Here is a 24,279-nt window from a genome sequence, read left to right as displayed (position 1 = left end):
AGATATTTTTATATTTTAAAAATAATAACTGTAAACTAGTATATATAGTATAATAACTAGTAAACTATCAGAAGACAAAATTTATTTATTCGAATACTATTATTTTATTAGTCTAAGTATATTATTAGATAACTTTGTATGTTAAGTTTCAAGAAAATTTTTAAATTGTGGGATTATAATCACAGAAAAAAACCCCGATTTATTCCCCTAAGGTGAAAGAGAAACAATATAGTAATTTTATTCCTGCTTTATCCCCTGGAAAATTTTAATTTTTGTTGAAGCTAGTTTTTGTCAAATGTTTCAAAAAACTGTTAAATATAAACAATTTTTGAAGTCGAAGTTATAGATACTAAAATTGACAATTGTACTGTAATAAAGATTAATACAATTTTTTTACTAATGCGCAGAAATGAGATATGGGAATACATAAACATTAAAAACCGTAATAATAAATAAAAAACAAACTCGTAAATTCTATGGGTACAGGGATTCAAACTTCAAAAGTAGTCCTTTTGGAAATTGATGACAGTTATTATTTTCGAGGCAGTGTGTAAGTTCACCAAAATTCGCTGCACATAAAACAAATATTTTCGGTAAACCTAGGGATACTGAAAAGGGCGGCTTGGTTTACCGAAATTCGGCGATAGCAGACCAAACATTTTCGAGTGTCTAGACCTTGGCCTGCAAACGACTAGAAACTTCGTATTTTAAAACTATAACTTTGTTTAAGAATATGATATAGTAATATAATTATCAAGTTTTCAGGTCCTTGAATCCATTTGGAGTTTTATCTAAATTTGTGTCTGATAAGGTTTTTGGGTTGCTTAATCCAATTGTGAAAACAGCTGAATTTTCAAATTTGAAATGGAGAAGTCAGTATAGTGGATCAAAATTTTGAAAATGATTGGATTTGTGTAAAAATGGGTATCCTGAGGTTTTCGGGTTCGCTTAATAAAAATGCGATAACAGATTTAGAAATGTTTGAATCTTTATTGAAATTTGTATTTTAAGATTTTTAGGGTCGTTAAATGAAAATGTGTTAACCCAATTTAAAAATTAAAATTAGTAGATGAGAATTTTGAACAAAATCATTCTATTTGTATGAACATGGATATTTTAATATATTTGGGGTCACTGAAACCAAATGTGTGAACATGTATATTTGAAACAATTTATAATAACGGAGAAAAATTGGATTTTCTTAAATGAGTATGCCCTGTAATTTCTTCAGGTTTTGGCTTTTTTGAAAAGGGAATTTCTTGAGTTTTCTGAACTTGATAAATACACTCAAAAAAATGTCCGGTTAAATCAACCAGAATTCTGATTAAATAAGCCCTTACTTTTTTTTCTGGTTAGGGAACCAGAATGCTGGTTAATTTAATCAGAATTTAATCAGAAAAAAAATATTCAAAATAATTGAATCTTTATAAAACTTTATATCCTAAGATTTTTAGGGTCGTTGAATCAAAATGTGGTTACACAATTAAAAAAAGCTACCTCTATGAGAAAGCAAAATGAAAAAATAGCAGTTCAGAAATTTGAAAGAATCTCTCTAAATTTGAATCAGTAAAAATTGTTACTAATTTGAATCAGTGGCTCAATTATAGCTATAAAATAGTTATTATTTACTAATGTATCAGTAACAATTACTAACTTATTAGTAAAAACTACTGATTCATAGCTAGAATTGATTCACTAATTGAAATTAGTAAACATTTTAATTGATTCAAATTTATGGAGATTGTTAAATTTTTACAAAAATGGGTAGTCCGACATCTTTGAGGTCGAAGAAACTAAATGTGATAACATTTATGTATTTTTAAAATTTCTAATAGTAGGGAAAAATTGGGATTTTTTTAATCGGTATGCAACGCAACTTCTTCAGATTGGCTTTTCTATGTGTTCTGTGGTTTCTGGATTTGATAAACGGAAAAGTGATAACAGAATTAAAAATTTAAAACAAAAGTATACAATATGATGGATACAAATTTTGGTAATAATTGGATCTTTATAAAAATTGATACTCTACAAGATATTATTCTCATCGCTCAAAACTAAAGTTGGTAAGAAAACTTAAAAACTCGAAAAGTCAAATAAGAATCTGAGAAAAACGAAGGGGTTATTAAAAATATATGTACAACTATTTTTTTACCTAAAAATGTCGCAAAAATCCTCAATATAAAAGATACCTATATTTCATAAATTTTGAGACTTTTCCCTCGTCACTGAGTCCATCTCGGGGCACTGGGAAAAAGTAGGAGGTCGATAAAACAGACTCCCGCGAAACGACGTTTTCCACTTTGAATGGAGGCGAAGTGGGAACAACGCCAAACTTTTTCTGTGTTGGGTGAAATGTGGGGCCACGAGAAAACGCGATTAAATACGGTTCTGGCAAATTTCCAAGGAGATTCTGCACTCTTCCTGGAGTCCATTCTCAAAGAGCTAGCTCCTTTACGTGGTTAGTGCCTACTTAAATTGATGACACACCCTGTATAGGAAAGTCGGTTCCAGCGTATGTATGTGGGTTTCGAATGTCCCATTTTAGTAAGACGCAAGTCGATGCCCACTCGCTTAATCGCTTTTACTACATCCATTCCTATTGAATCGAATCTCGAACGGTCTTTCTGTCTGTCGGTGTCATTCATGTCGCCCGAGCACCTTTCGCAATCAGCGAGTACGTACGGCAAGTGCATAACATGTGCGTGCGTGTCGCCCACGATTTGAGGAAAACACCGTTTCGCTCTCTTTTTCTTCCATGCATAATCTACCTCCGCTTTTATTTCAAAACTATGCGAAGAATGTGCTCTGTGGTAAAGTGTATAAATCAAGCATTCGTATTACAGTCAAGTTCAGATCAAGTTAAAGATAAAAATCAAGATAAAAATTGCAATAGGAGAAACTCTTGTATTATATTTAGCATACGTTAATTAAATGTCTGCACTTCAGTCTAAAAAAAGAATGTAGTTTTTCAGTGTGGCCATAAGTCAAGGAAAACCTTGAACTCAGGGAAATCAGCTCGTCAAAACGATAGAATATACGACTGTTTTTTTAGAGGACCTTTTTACCTTAAACGAAATCATAACCAGCTGCAGGACAACTTTCACAGAAATCGCTTATATGTTTCTTGTCATTCAACTTGTTTATGAAATTTTATGTATAAATGGACAATTGAAAATCGAAAATATATATATTCATTATTTTTCCTATCATTCTGTGATAGTTTAATGTCGATGCAAATTTAGATTTACAATAATGGGTAAAATTCGAAGAATAAATTTGTATGCCAAACGACAAGTGTGTCTTGAATTTGAAACTATGCACGGTATTTTCTGTATTTTCTTCAACATTTTTTATATGCAGTTGATATCCTGCTAGTGAAACGGCAAAATTCTTTTTTGTTGTTTTTTAATGGATTTTCGAAAATTGCGTTTTGGTATCTCGAGTATAGGTCCGCGGTCTAAGCCTGTTAACTGCTTATGACGTCTTATGGGAAATCCGTTCTTTTTCTTACAGTGGCTCAGTTTACTCTTAGAATTGGTCAGTGAGACACATGTCAGTGTGTGTGCAGTTAAGTGCATTTGTGCGTCGAAAGGGTCGAAGGTTTTTTGTTGCTACTTTCACGTCATCTTCGATGCTGTGAAAACGAATGTGAGAGACGCATCTCGACTTCTAACATTAAAAATATTTTTGCAATAAACTATTTTAAATTTTTGCAAGCGCATCTATGTTCGGCTTGCGATTCTAAACTTTTAAAAATATAAAACTTGCCCTTCAATTGTCATATGATGTTCAATTTTGATTTAAATGTTCCAAAACTAATGTGTAAATTTTACATTTTAAATAAATATTGAAAATTGCAAAAATAACAACGAATTTCCTTCGCCGTATACAATTTCTGAAATGTCAGTTAAAATGTTTAGACCGCGGACAATTGGATTTATAATATAGTTAATCACAGATTTGTACAGTTAAAGGAATTGCTTGTTCTACTACAACTGCAGTTCTCTGAAAAAAACATTGATTTTTTTTTATTTTTCTGGAAAATGCTATACAAGATATCATAAAATGCGAAAATTCCATTTATGAAACAAAAAATTCTCCTGGCCATAAAAGTTATTTAACCCGTATACAACTCACAAGATATTTTTCTTGTGATAGCATAAATAAAAAAAAATTGGCTTATTATCTTAAATCATATCTTTTATATTTCTTAAATATCTCAATTAGGTCAAAAGTTATATAAGTTAGTAGAAAAAATGTCGGTACAAATAGCTAAATTTTTTTGTTGCGCATATCGGGATCTGGAAAAGGGCTACTTGTATCGAAATTTTTTTATTAATATTCGGATTTTTTTAGTAGAGGTAGGATAGTTAGTTGCCGCGGATGCTTAGTTGGTGTACCGTTATTTACTACAACAAAAATAGGATATTTAGTCTCACGAAAATAGTTTTATCTTCCTAATTCTTGCATAATATGTCATTGATTGTTTTGGGTATCTTTTAAAAATTTAAGAGCAATTTAATTCGAAAAGTATTTAATTAATGTCAGCGTACACTGAGATAAATATTTGTCTTTAAAGAAACCGCTTATTTGGGATTTTTTATTTATTTAATCAAAAAGCAACTCAAAATGAATTAAATGACTTTAAATATGGTTTAACTTTCATTCGGAACAAAAAACAATTTTTTTGAACAAGAATGGAATAACTGAGAGCCAATAAATATTTTTCTTTGATTCAAAGAATCTTTTTCCGCCAAATCATCCTAAGGGTCGGGAAACATTACGCAGGTGCCGTATTTATTTTCTTGTATTTTTTATTTGAATATATTTTTTTACTAACTGTGATTAAGATATCAAGCTGCCTAAAGCACATTTTTCCATTATTTAGGGTTCTACATTTGTCTTTACGTTTAATTTTTTCTTTAAGGTGCGCCAACATACCCTCCCCTATAAAAAAATGCCTTTTTATAATTTGTAGAATTAATACAAAAGTGTAGTCTAAATTAATGTTTAAAGAATAAAATAAAATAAAATTCACCATTTTTCCTTAATAAATTTCAAGTATATGGTCCTTCAAAAATTAAAAATAAATGGAGTCAAACGGAATGATGGATAATCTGATTATAAAAATAATTATAATTAATAGATAATTACAAATAATATTTCAAAATCTGGTGTCGAGAGGGACCGAAGAGGGGATTTATAAATTTATAAATTCAATTGTGTTTCTTAAAATTATTTGAAATGATTTAGTATTGAACAGTTTCAAAACTTTCACAGTGTATATAAATGCTGAAGAATTCTAATAATAATTGTTACAATAATTAAATCAGCTTACAAAGAAAAAAATGAGATCAATGATTTGCATTTGAAATATAGCTCAATTAAAATTTCTTATAATTTTAAGTGGTTAAGTGTAAGCTTTCGAAATTGAACAATTTAAACATTTGAAATGGAAAAATATAAAATTTGAAAAATTTCAATTAGCATTTGAATTTTTGAGAAAAATGAAAGAAAATAAATTTTTTTGATTGCGAGAAACTTTAAAACTTTAAATAAAAAATTACTTTTAAACAATATTAAAATATTTTAATTTTTGTTGTTATATGAAAACTGATCTTTTTTGCATATTCTTGTTAAAATTTTGAATAACTGTTTGTAGGATTCTCGGCATATTAAATAAAAGTTTAATGGTTTTAAATAATTTATATATACGCAAATGCTCGACCCACTCTGTATCTTATAAGTTTAACTTTCATCGCGTTAACAAATTGTCGATTACCTAATCTTTGTTGAATAATTTATAGGATTCTGTATTAATAAAATATTGATTTAATGCTTGAAAATGAAGTTTAGAATACGAAATGTCATTAATTTAATTCGATATGGAGTACATAGCATTCTCGATGGATACCTTAAGAAGATATGTATTCTGAAATACAACTTGTGCAATCGAAGCACATTATGATTATAAAATGAAAATATTTCCTGGCGCAAGTGTATTTTCACAACCAATTACAATTTTCACATGGTTCTATTTTATTGTAATTTATTTTATTTTGTTGCAAAAATAAATTTTCACCAAGATTTCTTTTTCCAAGCATTTAAATTGCTAAACAAAGAACAATTTAAATATGATTTCTTATAGGCATAAACTTCTTTGCTAGAATTTTAAATGGAATTAAAGAATATTATGCAAATAAGTTTATCAAAATTACCAAGCAATATGTACATGTTCTCCAACATCCTTGAAAATTTATATCTTTTGCCTTCAGTTATGAGTAAACTTCCGACGAACTGACGAAAGGTATAATGTATTTTTAAAGTGGGATCAGCTCCTCAAAAATTGACAAAATTTAGAAAACCCCAAAATATAATGAAAAACAAGAAGACCAGGTAATGCAACGTCTCTTGCATAATTGCCCATTGCCTACAGAAGAAACGTATCTCCCTGGATGCAGACTGGGATGACCAAATTTGGCGTGGACACGTATTCTCCTGCATTCCTAAAGATGGAGTCTTTTATAAATTTCCAGGTCACAAAAGGAAAAATTACTCCAAAAGGAATAAAATACTATTATCTTATCTTTTCTTACATGATAAACTTCAATATGTACTTTCAACGCATTTTAAAAAAAAGTCTGTTTACAATCTGCAGTAGTGTGGGAGTATTAAAGATATGAATGAAACTTGCATCAATAATAATTGGCAGAAATTGGAAAATATAAAAAAAACTTGAACTAATTTTTTGTAGACTGGATGTGATGTAATTCTTATGAGAGCCATGGAAAATATGCGCCGAAATCGTATTTTTAGAGAAAAGACTGTTTGTTTGGATTAGTTATTTGTAGCAAGACAGGGAAGTACTGCGCTGTTTCAGGTCCAAGGCTATAATGTAATGATTTAATAAGTTTGTTTTAATATTATAATTAATTAATTATAAATTCTATAATATTTTGTTTGTCTAATATAATCAATAAATACTAATTTATATTAATAATTTGTTGCATATATTTGTACAATAAATATAATAAGGAATACATGTCAGTGTAATTTATTTGAGATAAAATTCAATTATTACGATTGTACAAGCAATTAAAAACTGTGTTGATCATTGTCAAATAATTTTTACTAAAAAGTTGCTCTATAAAAATCCGAAATTTTTAAACGTAATATAACTTGCTTCAAAGTATAAACAATGAAAATTATACGAATCTCACCAATATAGTAACAGTGTTATTATTTAACGGAAATTATGAATTAAAATTTTTTATAAGAGGGGAAAGGATTTGAAATAATTTTTGGTATCAATTCATTGTAGAACTTTATTTAGAAAGTATTTCTGTATAAATTTCAAAGGTTAAAACAAATTATATAATTCTAAATATTTTTTAAGATTTCAGAGAAGCCTCGCTGTTTTCTTAAATTTAAAATATATAAAGAACTGTAAGAGATTCAAGGGAATTCCAGAGGAACAATATAAAAAAATTTGGCGTTTCTATAGATCCAAAATGATTTTATATTGTATTTGCCAGTAGATTCAAAAATAATTTAAGGGTTTTAAATTTCGTTGAAAATTTCAATAGATTATATTATAATTTTGCCAATTTGAAAGCCTTTTAATACATTAAAAAATTTTAAGGGACTGGCTATTTTTACAGTATTTTGCGAAGACTAATCACGGTCAAAAGTATCCCTAATGTTAGTATTACGGAATTTTCTGTGGCATTAGCCCCGAATACGCCGGAAGTGGGGATATAGTGTTACGGAAAATTCCGTAACGGCAAAAAACACGCATATTTTTAATTGCTTCCGGAAATAATAAATTTAATTGCACTCAACAAAAAGTTGATCTTAACGGGTCTTATTACCACCCTCATTTTGTTTAAAATTACGATAAGACTATTGTAATTACGAATTTTTGAAAGCGATTTTTCAAAGGCAATGGTTTTCCAAATGTCTGGAAAAAGAAAAAGTTAAAAAAAAGAGACAATGGAACGACAACCGACAATTGCATTGTTGTGGACATGCCAACAATTAATCTTCAAACAGTATTTTATATGAATAGACTTATTAATTTATTTAGTAGTGGTTAGTTAATAATTAATAGTTACTATCTAATATAATTGTTGAGAAAATATAATTGAATTATTTTTGTTATTAATAAACAGTAATAAATGACTTTTGATTGCCTGTGAAGAGTTAGGCCGTTTTGAATTATGAACTATTTTTTAATCATACCGTATCAAATATTATATACAATAACGTATTTCATCCATAAAAAGTAACAATTAATCGCAAAAGTGTACTGAGTGAAACAGAAAATTTATAATAAGTAAATCAATATAAATAAAGTTTTATTATTTATACAGCATTATTAATTATTATTATTATTAATTTCTTTTTCAAAGAAATGTAGTTTATTAAGAATACAGTTACAATCATAGAATTAATAAAAACTTACATTATTACGAACCGAAGGGTTAATTATATACTCGGATTTTTGGTGTGCACTAGATTGCAAGATTGCATGGGATCGCAAAAGATTGCAAGAGATTTTTAAAGATTCCATGGATTATAGGAAATTCATTAAAGAAAATCATTACAAAAAAAAACACAACAATTATAGGATAATCAGTATTGGAATAAATAATACAAAAATATTGAAGGAATTAATGTAAAAAGTAAGAGAAACTACAAAAGAAAGATTTTTTGGACTACTCGTAATCTCATATGAAAGTACACAAAAATATAGCGGTTCTGCAAAAATAAAATGCACACAACAAACATTTGTGAATTCCCTTGACACCTTCATAATCTCTTTAGATTTAATTGGCTCTCATATGAAAACCTGTTGGAATATCTTTAAAATCTTTTAAAATCTGTTAAAACCAATTGCAATTTGTAAAATACCCACAAAATCTTTCAAATAATTGCAGTTTCTATAAACCATAATTTTCTCTCCTTCAATAATTGTTGAAATAGTAGAAATCCCGTAAAATAAATTGCAATTCATTAATGTTATCTAAAATAACCGTTTTAATCTCTAGAAATCTTCGAAATCTCTCGAAATCATGGGAAAACGTAAAAATCCTCTGAAATCCATGGAAATATTTTTTATGTCTTGAAAACCGATGGAATATTTTGAAATGAGTTTATATATTTAGAAATACAATAAATTAATTTTCAAGGCCTTAAGATTCGTGGAAGTCCTTTGAAAATCCTAAAAATACTTTTAAATTCGTTGGCATTTTTGGGAAGCGTAAACGTCCACTAAAATCCAAAAAAAAATATTTTTAATCTCTTGAAAAACCATGGAATCACTTAAATTAGTTTTTTTGTTTAGAAATACCATAAAATCATTTTACATGCGTTAATATTTGTGAAAGTCCTTTAAAATTTGTTGAAATCGTTTGGAATCCGTCAAAACCTGTGAATATATTAGAAAAATTTTTAAATGCTTTGAATATTTTTTTAATCTTACGAAATTGCTTGTAATCCATCGAAATTCTTTGAAATTTCCCACAAAATTTTTGAAGTCCTACTTTAAATAAAAAAATCATTCCTTTGTACTTTTTTTTATTTTCTTCATCCACTTTTTCAATATTAATACATTCTTTATTTCTATACTGATTTTCTTATAATGATTTTATACAATGATTTTTCTAGATTCGCGAAAAAATTACTTTTTTGTAATGGAACAATTGCCGAACGTTTCTGCTGGGTAGAAAACCTGTTCATTTAGAAGTAAATTGATATAAATACCTAATTTTTAATTTCTCCTAGAAAATAAATAAATAAACATTATAAGAAAAAGGGCACCGAAGAACCCGAACGATTTTTAACAACGCCTTCACTGTTTTCAGACGACAGGAACGGAACGACGAAATCGGACTGACGGAGGACCGAGTGGGAGTCGCAAAAGTGTTGTTAGACGTGAGGTAGTTGCAGAAGTGACAAATTGTTTTAAAACGACAGGGAGGACTACCCTTTACACCTATGGATATTTGCAACGGTGAGTAAAATTGCCAAGTAACCCCTGAATCCGCAGAAACAAAAAATCCCCCTTTTTTTTAGCTGTCTTATTGATTTTCCTCCGATTTTCCGACAGATGGGCGTGCTGTCCTCGTCTGGACGTCAGCGGTCAATCCTTTTTCAATTTATCTCCTTTTTTAAATTTACAAAAAATAATGTCATTCGCAATCGAAAATCTATTCATTTTTTGGAAAAATCGGTTAGTGAGTAACTGGTAGCCCGGGCGAAGTAAAAGCTAACCTCAAAACACTAAAGGGGGGTGAGGATTCATGCAACGGGTGTCTCCAGAAATAGAGATGATTCATAATAAGTTAAATTGACAGATCCAACGAATTCGTCGCAGATTCGCCTACTTTTTCCTCTCGGCTGTGATTTTTCATCGGGTTTAATGATTTTATCTCCCCATTCCATTTTTTTAAAGCCGCGCGCATTTTACTGCGGTTGTGTCGCTTTTTTCCCGGTGGACGAAACACGCGACATGCCAAAACAATAGTACCCCGGGAAAATCAATAGGCGGGGTGTGAGAGGTTAAAAGAGAGTTGAGGGATGTACAGTGGAGCAAATACAGAATTTAACCTGCAACATAAGCCTGCATCCATAAAAAATAAGAAATTAATAGCATTCCAGTTTAAAGAAAAGTTGTTGCAGATTTTTTTATTTCGTTTCGAGTGCAATACGTAAACAAGTAAAGTGACATATCTGGACAATTCAGCAATATTATAATATTTGGCTTTGAACAAATTGACGAAATATACCCGCGATTGAATTATTGCAAATGTACATTTAATCTTTTAAATAGTTTGACATAATCATTTTTTAAATACGTAAACAATCGGCATTTTTTAGAATATTTTATTTTCGAAATTAACACTCAACTGCAGCCCTTATTTTTAAGCCTATTTTGAGATCCTTTTTTTAAAATGACCATTAAATTTAAAAAGTTGTAGTTGCTTATATTTCAAATGCATTGCGGGTGCAATGTAAACAAGTAATGCGACACAAGTAAGCAATTCAGCAATATTATATTTTATCTTTAAACAAATTCGCAAATTAAGATTGCAATTGGCCACAATTATTATTAATTATAAGACTGAAGAACGTGAATAGTTTAGTTAATATTAAAAGTTAGGGGTCGTCCATATATTATTAGGAAATGGTTTTTAAACGTTTTTTGGACGCTCTTGTAACTCTATCCCAACAATAGACAATGCCCCACCCCCCGCCCTTTGTTACGTAATTTTTTTAGTAACCTGATTTTTTAATTATAATGAAGTTTTCTGTGTTCGTAAAAATGATTCCAAATTTGTTATGTTTACGGTTTTCGATAACAAATAATATAAAGTCATATGTTATAAAAAATCATCTTTGAAACTAAGTTTTCCTTCCGTTTCAACAAATCTAATTACATGGATGAAAAATCCTTCTTTTTAAATTGCAGATAATCAACCTATAACCCAGTACAGAAAAACATAATTTTTTAGTATTTTTTCAAATATGAACTTGATCCAAAAATTATTTTTTCTAAACTATGATTTTTTGTTTCGTTTTTTTTATCGAAAACTGTTTTTAATTTGTTGAACTTCACAAAATTTAATTGCCAAATTATTAGGTATTTAAAAAAACGAAGAATCCAGCGATCAATTTTTGGACTGCGTGATGTTCAATTTTGATCCTTGGCTTTTTTAATTTCCAAGAATTTCGTGGTTAAATCAAAAAACTTTTAACCCCTTTGCAGTGGCCAAAAGTGATGTCTAAACTTTTTTTTTTAATCATCGGTGCTCCTGAAATGATACTTCAACTTTAATACGTGCGTCAAACAATTTTTTGTCATCATTTACTTCACTTCTCCCTATCCTTTTATACTATTTTCGAACTTTTTCGATAATGATTACATTTTTAAAAAACTCCTACGTAACGTTTCTCGACGCACCCACCACCTCCATCATAACAGGACAGTAAACGCTCACCTAGACCCCCCCCCCCCTTCCAACCCTAAAGGCATTACGTAATATGTGGGCAACCCTCTATTATGGAAAGACGTTTTTAAAAAATTCTCAACCATGGCGATTATTCGATTAATTTTTAACTAATCTTAATGCGACAAATAAAAAAATGCACAGTCTTGAATGTTTTTTTGTTCACTTGATCAATCTTATTCTCTTACATTAAAAGATTGACTTTGTGATTCGAAGTTGAATTATTTTCAATTTGAAAAAGTTCTAAACTATGCTAATTTAAAAATTAAACCTTTGAAAATTGAAAAATTTGAAGATCTCAAAATTCGGATATCAGTCAGTTTAGGTAGTTGCCAAAAAAGTAATAAAATAATTTTTTTTAAGTCAGATTTTTTACTATTTATAGCTAGTTTTTCACTATAGATTTGAATAATATTCGTACAAAATTATTTATTTATTCACATAAAATAGGTTATAAAAAATCTTGATTATGGACAAATTAAGTTGATCAAATATAACAATTAAGATAATTTCAATAATACTTAATATAAAAAAAATAGTTCTGAAAGGAAATGTCAAAATGGAACATTCCTTTAAAATATTTGAATGATTATTTGAATGATAAAAAGCAATTGCCTTCAATCTAGGTTTTTGATATTTTTGGGTTAAAATGTAAGTCTGTGTGTTTTATTATCAAATGGGGGTCACAGGGGTCATTTTTTTTGTTTTCAATGCACAACAATATCGAAAAAATCGGTCTGTGGCGTTTCCTTATTTAATGCTGATTATTTCTAAAATAAATACACAAAATTATTCATATAAAATACTGGCTACACTCGATTTTGATTCCCAGTTCCATTATTTTAATAAAATGTCTTAAAGTTTTTAAAGTGTCAATGCCAAGTGAATCATTAACTGTGACTAATTAAAGAACGAGACTTATCTGCAAACCATTTCGGATGAGAATTGAGCGCATTAACCTGAAATTAGATATTCATATAGGTTATTGGCATTTGAATTATTTTTCATTCCGTAAATTATAAAGTGATTATGTCGAAAGAACCTAAAGTCTCAAAGTGTACAATATTGCAAAAATTAACTGTTATCGTAACAAATCATTTAATAGTAAAAACCAAAATGGGAAGGAAGGAAGTGGGGATTACAGATGGATTTATGACTGTTATGTGAAAATAAATCGTGTTTATTTTCGTAAAACCTACTTACTCCCACGATTACTGATTTGGTAAAATGTGAATATACCGGGTGTCTATTAAACATAAAATAAAGGTGGGTTCTGCGCTATTTGGTAAATTTCAGGTGCGATTGCAGATGAAGAAAAAATTGAATGTGTCTGGCGTAACGGAAAGTGAAGTTCCGGTCATGATTTATAAATAGTCGACGCGTGTTCTGTATGTTTAAAGTACGTGTTGTGCTCAGTCTTCCTAAATAGTAGTGAGTACGCGCGTAAATCTGACGCATGATTTTGCGTGTAAAAAACTACAGAACTTATTACTTTGTTTATTAAATTTGATTGAAACCGGATTGAATCCATTTCACATCATGCAGCAGACTGTAAACTTTAATTTTTAGAATTGGTTTTCCATGAAATAGATTATTTTAAGGAGAAACTTAATTTTTTTATTAGCTTTAAAACCCAATCGGTCATCGATTTTTCCCGTGGCGAAAAACGTTTAATTTAAATCTGACAATAGTTATTTTCTATCTACTACTTTTATTTGAAGTTCAAAATACATACTACAAAAACAGATTAATGGCGTTCCCACAGTTAACAATATAAAAATATAAATAAATATAATCGTGGATACAGAAAAAAACGAAAGATAAAGTTTACATTGGTTCCATGTGAAAGATTCGCTGCAACGGAAATTATGCTTGCCGGTTAAACTTTACACAAATCGAAAATAATTTCTCATTTTTAACCTTGCCTCGATTATCTTTCGCCTCATGATAGCTCTATTTTAATTCAAAAAGTAGCGAAAAATACGATTTCCAGTGCTATCTACCGTCGTTTAACTTAATTAAATTGGAGCAAAATGGCTATTCTTAGCTGTCCATTGGATTTTTCTAAGTGCTTTAAAAGAAGAATATTTTGTTTGTGTTTTCCGTTATCGATTATATATTATACCTAAATTTTCTTACTTGAGCTTAACACAGTAGATGATGTCAGAATGATTCTCCTAACCTCGGTGAAACTTTCGCCGACACATATTCAATTTTTAGCCGTTTCAAAATTTACCTGCAGCACTCAATAACTTTTTTTCTGTGGAACTGGTCACGTTTAATTTGCGAATTTTTTTCGACTTATTGCTTTAAAAATTTACGCTTTAAAATGAAAATATATTATGTAGATCAAATTGAGGAAGCTTTAAAAGCATGAAAAATAGTCAAATGCATCTAACATAAGATAAATGTTCCAATTAGGGTGCCCAAAAATAATGTGTGTCTGAATTTTGCTAACACTATCCTCTACGTTTCTTTTATTTCGTGAAAAAATGTTGCAGTACATTTTTTTAGTTTTAAATGTTAAAAAACAAATTTATAGCTAAAAAAGTCTTTTACTTCTAGAAAGTATTTCTTATTTATTGAGGAATAGGTCTCAAATTGTATGAAACAGAATATCATTTTTGGAGAAACTACCGTGACGAGAATACAAACATTTGTAATTTCATTACAATTAATGGTCCGAAATAGCCCATAAACATTTTTTTCTTGCTATGTATAATATGCTAATGGAGTTTTCTACAATGTAAGGAGAATATTAAGATAGTGAAAAGATTCCTGTAGTACTGTAAAATATATTTTTACCTATATCATTTACATGGAAAAGATGTGAGTTAGTTGATAAAATTAAGGTTAGTTTCGCTACAATTCTACGTTTCTATTAGTTTTTCTTATTGATTTCATTGAATTTTTAGTTGTTGAAAATAAGGCTTGATTTAAAGTTGACTTTTTCAGACACCCGGTATAAATATATTACATTCATTTTGTATAGAGAGTGATTTCCATTTCAGAACCATTAATTGTTATGAAATTACAAACTTTCGTATTCTAAGCTTAATAGTACCCTCAAAACTTTATTTGTTTCATAAAATTTAGTACTTATTCCTCGATAAATAATAAATACTTTTTAGGAGTGAAAAAATTTTTTAGCCTTAAATTTTTATTTTAAAAAAATTCGAAAATAGGGCAATTCATTTTCAGGCATAAATCGACCTAGCGGAAAATAAAAAATGAATACAAAATGCGACTTCTTTGGATTATTGAATTCCACATAAAAAATGACTCAAAAAATTTTATCTCCTTATGATAAGAGTACTTACTTTTGCGTTTATTAAAACTTTAAATGCAACGTTTGTTTAAAACGAAGCACACTTGTGTTAAAAAGACGCCTATAGATATCTGAAGATTCGTTGCGTTACTATGAGCTGCTGCAATGAAGTAAGTTAGAAGCGATGATGCACGATTGCACCAATTGATTTCGTCACCACTTTGTACTGATACAAATCGAGTCAGGAACGTCACTGATTTTAAATGGTGAATATTAAATACTATTCAACTCTTACATTTAATATTTAAAATTCTATTATTTCTTCCCTATAACAATTATATTTTTAATTAAAATTCAAATGGTATTTAAGTATATAATAGAGTTATCTTAAATTAAAAAAATCATCATTGTTAAAAATTATTGATAAAATAAAGGAGAATGTTGCGATTACTAATTTCACCTAATTTTGGAATAAAACTGAAGGCGAACTTTAGAAGCAGAAAAAAATTCAGATTCAAATTGTTTATTTCATATCAATTATTTAGAGTTTTGTCTTTCTCTTTAGGATAAAGTTATAACATTCTAATTATCTCATGTAGTAGAGCTCATTTTATTCTTTGCGAGATTCTGTACAAATCTCTTTGGTACATTTTATTTTTAAAAATGTATTTAGTAATCATACAATTGTAAATTTTATAAATAATATTTTTTCTAAATCGAATTTTTTAAATAAAAACGTACCAAAGGATTCATTTCGAAAGACTCTTTTGTGGAATAAAATAAATGCTACAGCATTAGGATTGAATAAGAATTGCAACACTTGCCTGCAGAGAAAGAATCAACATATCTCTAAATAACTATTGACAAATAACCTCGCAAATAACTATCGAAATAATATTAATATAGATTTAAGAGCCTCGGTGGCTCAGTTGTTTGGGCACTCGGACTTCACGATAGAGGTCCAGGGTTCAATGAGACGGTTCCCCTTGAAATTTTGCTATGTACCTTTACAGATGTTCTGATGGGCCGGATCCCACCATAAACTGTAGGTGCCCCATCATGCACGTGGCTGCAACTCAGTGCGTGAATGATGGGGTAATACCCAGACTTTGTCCAAAATGTCAAATTAGGCACACTGCTCTTATCAAATCACTTGATTGCAATACTGAAAAGGGGTCCGTGACTGATGATATATACCGGGATAGCCGGGACCAAGTTTATTTTATCCATAAATATGGTTCCAACTACAATTAAAAATATGTATTACAATTTTTTGTTAGTAAATATATTATTTACAATATAATTGAACAAACATTTAAGCCCTTATAGTGTACAGCATTATCAGTGAAAAAATGCGTTCATTTAAACGTTCAAAACTTCAAGCATATAAAAAATACAACTAACAAAAAATAACTTCGACATCTTAGGCTGTATATGTACATTAGCGTACAGAAAGTGATAGACGAGTGGTCATAAAAGGTCGAGATTCAGCCCAGTTGCTTTATGACCTAACATTCTACAATCTAATTGTATTAGTTACAATTGACAATGGGAGTATTTTCCTCCATTTTATCAATAATTTTTATCAATGCTCATTTTCGAGCTTGAGATAACTTCACTAGAACCTTAATTAAAAAAGAATTTCAAGATATTTCGTCATTTCAGAATAATTAGTATTAATTTTTTTAATTTTACAAGTTCAATGATAGGTGAAATTATTCATCAACATTTAGATTACGCATATAAAAGCATTATAAAACTATCACTATATTACTTGACTAAATATTGAGTTTGTAATTCTCATTCAAAATCTAACAAGTTTTCTAAATATTATCATAAAAATAGTACAAAAATTACCTGAGTTTAGTCCTCGCCGCCGATCTTGAATGAGTGTATTATGTTAAATCTTGAATTTATTAGTATTCAATGGCAATTTCATTCACCGTTGGAAAATCTCTTAAATGAAATGCAAAACTGAAACTGTACTTCATTTTTTCATATTACACTCATCCAGATAAGCACTACGTACATTTTTTCTGCATAACTTGTTCCAGCAAGCTTTTAGTTTTATGGCTATATAACACCGAGCATATGAATCTCAATCTATTTTTATTTCTCACAAATATTTAAATGATCAAAATATGCAATGATTGTCTTTATTAAATTTAATTAAATTTCATAATTACGGTTTCAATCATGCGAGAAATATACTATGTCTGCAAAGAATATTAGCAACTAGAAACCATTTGTCGAGTTCATTGAAACAGTTGTTTTTAAAAGATCGTTGTAGCTTTAAGAAGTTTGATAAAAAGCTGAAGATTCTATTAAATTTTTCTCGAGCTGATTATAAAGTTTCATCTTTAGTACTTTTTTTCTTATGGATTCATTTTATTTTAAATTGTCTTTGCAGAATGTCAGCAAACTCTTTCAATGATGCTTTACAAACTTCCAGTAAAGTTTGTGAAATTGAGTTTTATTCCTTACTATAAATATTAATCTGATTTTCATAAAGTTGCAAGGAAGAACAGTTTTACAGAATCAGAGGTTGAATTAAAATTGCTTGCAATGTTTAAAATACGTGAGAACTAAATGGTCAATAATCAGGTATTCGAAGGAATTTCACTTGAGCGCTAAAATATTATTCAAACTTATGACCGAACATAAACGAGAATGAGGTACTGTAATTTCCGCCACAGAAAAGCGTCGTACGTGCAGTTGATGTCAGCTTTATTTAATTTGCCGAGTGTTTTGCGTTCATCTTATGATCATTCACTATTCGTTGTCTTCATACTTACTGAGCAAGAGATTATAGGAGAGGATAAACTTATCTCTTATTTGATAAGAGTTTCATATTTCAAGAAGGCATTTTTTACAAATTTATTTAATCATTTAAAATATAAATAATCCAACAACTTTGCGAGGTAGCGCGTAATCTCTCAAATTAAACTGTCGAAACAATTATCCTAGATACAAATGAGAAAACAGGTTGGTTGTAGGTTAGGAAAAACCTGGAAATCAACAGAAATTCAGGGAATTTGATTGGTCACGGAAAAGTCAGGGATTTTGAACAATCTTGCAAAAATTTCAAGTAATTTATATTTCTATTTTTTGCAGTTTCTTCCTCCTGATGATTATAGTTTCAGTTCAAGAATTCCGTTAAAAAACTCATCCTTTTTGGTTGAAAATTCAAATGTTTGGTTGAAAGCTCGACGTTTTAGTTTAAAAATGCATCTGTTTAGTAACAATTTTGTCGTTTTGGGATGAATTTGCAACTTTTTGGTTGAAACTCCTTGGTTGAGGATTAAATATTTTGTTGAAGTTTATTTATTTATTTTTTTTGAAATATCTACTGTTAAGTTATTCGCTGAAAATGCAACCTTTTTTGTTGGAAATTTTGGTAGAAAAATTATCTTGGTTTGAAATTTCTCTTTTTTTTTCGTTAAGAGGGCTATTCTTTTTGGTTAAAAATGAACTATTTATGTGAGAATTTATATTTTCGGATTGAAAATTCAATTCCCGAAAATTCGTATTTTGGCTTGAAAATTCATCAATTTGGTTGCATTTTTTTCCTTCTTGACTAAAAAATTATTAGGTTGCAAATGCAATTGTTTTTGATTGACATTTAATTTTTTTTTTTTGAAAATTCCACGATTTTGTTGAAAGTACATCTTTTTGGGTTCAAACTTCAACACATTGTTTTAAAAAACAATTATTTTGTTGAAACTTAAATTTTTTATTGAAACGAATTAGTTTATAGAAAGTTTAACTATGTTGTTGTTCATCTTTTTTTGTTGAAAATTCAATTATTTCTTTGAAAATTCATTTTTTATTGTAAAAAAGTCATCTTTTTTGGTTCAAATAAATATATCTGAAATTTTTAAATCTTAATCTGAAATTGTTTTATTCTAATGGACAGAGAAAATGAAAAATTAGTCAGGGAAAAGTCAGGTACTTTAACAAATTATTTTTTCCGGTCACCCTGGATAACTAAAGAATGAAAATTCAAGCGCTCTTATTCTGGGACATAATGTCAAAATTATGTGGTCATTATATTTTATAGAGAAGAAACACAATTTTGACATTGTGCCTCTGTAGCTGCATTATTTTGAGTAATTTTTCATACTTAGCATAGTTTTCAGGTAATTTATATTGAATTTATAAAAAGAATTGGCAAATATTAGAAAAGGCCCCTCAATTTCGTTCAAATCTTTCTCCAAAGTCTGAAGTGAATCTACTAGGACCTCAAAATCCACTTTTGTTACTAATTAAGTGTTGTGTTTAATGTTATGATCGTTTTATTTTGTCCTGTTACCTATTTCAAAATATTCGTTCTAAAAGTGGCTCTCAAGTCTCGCTTTCATTTCGATGTTGCGTTAGCCGCACTTATTCTGGTCCGAGACCTAGTCACCATTTTCTGGATATAATTTTGGTTATCAGGCACCCTCCCGCGTGTATTTCACCGCAAAGGAAAATCAAAGTAATTTCGACCAATCATCCAATTTGCCCCCTTAGTCTAACCGAGATCTCATTCTCGATAGTTTGTTCCTCTTATCTCTCTTTTTTTATACACATCCTTATTTCTTTTTTTATCCTTTGTCGCTCCTTCTGGAACCCTTTTTGGTACTCTTTCTTTCTCCCCTGAAGGAAACAAATGGCTTCGTTACAGAATCGTTGGGATAAGTGCTTGGAACGAGACTTTACTACAATTAACATCCCCAAGCTTAACCCTTTCCCTTCGGATGGTAAGGTAGATATCTTGTAGGGTTTCTGCCGCAACCCCAGTCAATTCTGCATGGGGTTTTCATAAAATAATTCCGTCCAGTTGAGACTTCGTCGCTGACATTCAAACTTGATTTGCTTGTTTTGGACGCATGTTGGGAGAGAATCAAAATCTCGTTATAGGATAATCGGTACAATGATTGGCCACTTAAGGAATTTCTCAGTTTTGACAATTTATTAAAGATTCAAGTCACCATAGTAAGTTAATCGATAAAAATAGTGGATAAATTATATTTAAAGAAATGAATAACAGTAATAAAAACTCAGCGATTGGCCATCAGACTATAGTGATTAACATAGGTCAATGGTCAGTCATTCTGGATGTGGAAAACCATTGAATTAATTACCATATTACAGGATGTGGAAAGAATTTAAAAAAAATGGTTTTTAAATCATTTGTTAGAGGCGGGTCATTTCAAATGTGGAAAGAAAGAGATAATTTTGTATGCTTTTTGGGCTTTCCACACAAATGACTAGTTTTAGATTAAGGCTATGTGACGAGTGGGTCACGTGAAACTTCTTTTATTTCCTAACTTATTTTTACACGAAGCGCCACATCCAGTTAAAAACATGGAATACTAAACAAGAAGAACTAAGAATGGTCGGTCTGGTTCTAAATTTGTTTAATTATAACAAAAGTTTTGTGTTGTAAATAATTTTTTTTGCTATTTTCATAATTATTAAATTTTAAGACCAGACCCACCTTTCTAGTGCTTCTTATTTATTATCCCAAATTTTCAACTAGATGTGGCTCTTCGTGTGAAAATAAGTTGGGAAATGAACAAAGTGAGGGTAAGATAGGAATATGGTCACGTGGGCAGATACCTACTTTACCGACGAAAGAAAGTATGAAGTACTAAGAAAGGTGGGACGACTGGTCCTAAATTTTTATAATTATAAAAAACTTATTTTTTTATAAACAATTTTATTGTTGCTTTTTTCATAATTATTAAAATTTAGGACCAGTCTCATATTTCTTAGTGCTTTTTATTTATTATCCCAAATTTTCAACTCGATGTGGAGCTTTAGTGAAAATAAGTTAGTAAATAAAAAAAGTGTCGGTAAGTTAGGAATCTGGTCACGTGATCAACTAGCCATGTAGACTTAAGAGAAAAATACAAACAGTTGCATATTTTATGTCTTTTTTCATTATAACATTAAAATTTAAATTGATGGATTTGGTTACAAATTCTTGCACGAATGAAAATAAAATTTAATACTTTGCTTATTTTATTCTGGTATGTTTTCATGGATTTTAAGTTTATTTTCCGGCATATTTTTCCAGATTAAAAATGTATCTTCTGGCTTATTTTAGAGTGGATTACCTTACCTCATTTCATCAACAAGCGCGAGTTCGGTCACACTATTCACCCTAAGTTTCTAGGGGGGGGGGGGGGGGGGGGGGGTATATAGATAAAACATAACCTCCGTCAGGCACAAATATCACACTTTGATTTTCATCTTTTTGTTGTTAAAGATTCATCATGTTAGTTAAAAATTTATTTCTAAGGTTAAAGAAGAAGTCAAATTTGGGGCTTAAAATTAATCCTTTATGGTGGAAAAGCATTTTTGGTGGAAAAATTTACTTTTAGGTTAAATTTGACTACAAAATTTTTTTGTGTGTAATATATTACGACCTGAAATCTCAGGAATACAAAGTGTTTCATGTTGAATTCAATATGGTATTAACACTAGTTTTAATAAAAATTATTTATACCCCTATTTTATTGAAAAATCACCCAATTTCCCCTGTGTGAAAGCTAGCATTTTCAGATGTGAAGTCTAAAATTGGTATATTTTTATTATTCTTGATACCGAAATTTACAGTTTTCTACACGGCTACGTTGTCATATTAGCAATTAAACCTATTGAAAAAACTGAAAAAGTGAAAAACCGCAGCATTAACGTGAAATCTATGTTTAGCAAACGGCTAAATTAGTTGGTTGGTGGCAAACCTGATCTGCAAGGGGGGGGGGGGGATAAAAAGTCCAAAAGTAGTAACAGAGTTTATGTACGGCCTTTAATCTAATAAATTGAATCTCACCATAGCGTTCTGTAGTCTATATATTTCACATAAGTAATAATTATTGTTTTATCATTTACTACCTATGAGAAAAATTCATTAACTCTTTCGCGAAATGAAAAATGGCTGGATATTAATTCTGAAACAAACTAATCTAGGTCACCAAAATATTCCTCTTATCAGACAGAGCCAGAGTTATATTTTTTTTTCAGTGACGGAGGAAGTCCATTTATAAAAGTCTCTCTTTCTCTGAATCCTTTTTGTTTTCCCTCGCTGCATTTTATTCTATCACACGACGACGGAAAACAAAAGCCGTGGAAAGTGTCAACTGCACGCAAGTGGTCATGTGGTTCTTCTCACAATAAATGGACAATTTCATTCCGTGAAGTTTCCAAGCTAGCCTCTTCCATCAGACGTTTTCATTTGCTTATATAGCCAATTGAATCAGACCACTTAGGCACGTCTGGTATCTGGATCGTATCTTAGTCTCGACACTTTTGGGGTGAAAGTTTACTGCCTGGTTTAGGCTTAGGCTACTCAGAAAATTAGCTCTGGACCCCAAAATTTGATTAAAAGATTTCGGGCGTATCTTTATTTCTCAATTTATCTACAAATGTTTTTTTATCACGTATTGAAATTGTCCTGTTTCAATTTCATCATCTAGTAAATTTATATCCATTTTCAAGGAAGAATAGCATTTCAAAATGTATATTAATTATATATGAAAACCCACCATTCATTCATTCATTTATTCATCATGTCCACACTGAAACTCCTATGTTTTTTCCTAAGGGCCATTCACTCCGAAGTTAGGTGAAACTTTGCCGACGATTGCATTTGATTTCATATGAGTTAATTTCGGACTTCATAGGATTTCATGCGATTGCTTTCTTTCCTGTGAGCTGAATGTGATTTCAATAGCGACATGTCACTAATTTCAATGAACACTCTCTGAAAGTCCATTGACTGCTGTCCACTCCCATCTACACCTGTAGACTCGCACTGACTGCTCTCGACTCCGTTTGACTCCATCTGATTTCACGCTGTCTGTTCGATGATTGCTCGTACGGGTCGCACTCACGGTTGCATAATTAATACAGAAATTTCAAGAGATTAATTCACAGAACTGCTCCTTGATTTTATTCAAGCTTTGGCGCAAGAACTAATCTCTCGGAACCCATGCTTTTAAAGCAACGGCCGTTGATCTAAAATCAAGGATTCCGAGATCTTAGTTCTTATGCCAAAGCTTGAATAAAAGCAACGAGCAGTTTCGTGGGTTAATCTCTTAAAATTTCTATCCGCGTAGATTAGAGTGTTAAAAAAAAAAAATTTTAATGGTGTTGAAAAGTTCTTCTTTATTCATAATGTCTCCTTCATCCATTCTTCTCCTAATCCATCTTCCCTTAGAATCTTAACCACATTTTCTTGCCAGCTTCCTTTATCTTCCATTCCTCTCCTACATCCTTCCCATACATGCTCCCATGTTTCCTCCTCCCATTCACATATTCTACACTTTCTGTTCTCTTCTTTTTCCCAGTGTAAATCTTGCTATGCTGGTCCATCTTCTCTCTCCCCATCTCTTTTCTAAATACTTTGGCACCCCTTCCTTTTTTTTCATCTTATATCATTTATTGTATTTTCATTTCTCAATCATTCCCCATCTCTCTATTAATTGTCTTTCCCTCACCTTTTTTTCCAATTTTTCAAAGTTTACTCCAGTCCGTCTCCTATGTCTCTAGCAATTAAAGAACTCCCTCCTTTCTTCTTCCCATCTCGTTAATTCGATCGCCCTCCCTCTCCTCTCTTCTACCTCCACCAAACACTTTCTTGCCAGCTCCCCTCCCTTTCCCTCCCTCAGCATCGTCTCAAATTTCCATGCCCTCTTTCCCGCTCTCAAAGTTAACTTGTCCCTTTGCGTTTCTTCTCTCACCATATATCCTGGGGTCCGCCAGTCTGCCCCTAGTGTGCACCTTATATACCTTTCTTGTAAACTCTCAATATCTTTCCTTTCTTTCCATCCTCATATCTCTGCTCCATAACCTAATACCGGCCATACCAGTGTGTAAAATAACCACATTCTCCTTTTCCAATTTTTTTAACCTTCTTTTTCCTATTCCCCATATCTGTTTCATTACCCCTTCTGCTTTTTTATCCTTTCTCTTATATTAGCTGTATGATCTCCATTCGTTTGCAAGATA

The 24,279-nt window shown here is 30.4% G+C and overlaps 1 protein-coding gene across 1 annotated transcript in view; it reads left to right on the top strand.

The window, feature by feature from the left end:
• Nucleotides 1–9,912: 9,912 nt before the first annotated feature.
• The window catches only part of LOC117181731 (talin-1), a 126,763-nt gene continuing 112,396 nt past the window's right edge, over nucleotides 9,913–24,279 (top strand). The window contains exon 1 of the mRNA XM_033374687.1: nucleotides 9,913–10,015. The gene's annotated coding sequence lies outside the window, so the exon portion shown is untranslated. The remainder of the gene's footprint in view (nucleotides 10,016–24,279) is intronic.

This window comes from Belonocnema kinseyi, chromosome 10 (genome assembly GCF_010883055.1).
Source record: "Belonocnema kinseyi isolate 2016_QV_RU_SX_M_011 chromosome 10, B_treatae_v1, whole genome shotgun sequence".
Lineage (NCBI taxonomy): Eukaryota > Metazoa > Arthropoda > Insecta > Hymenoptera > Cynipidae > Belonocnema > Belonocnema kinseyi.
The sequence above is the reverse complement of the archived record's forward strand: the minus strand, read 5'-3'. Positions and strand labels throughout refer to the sequence as shown.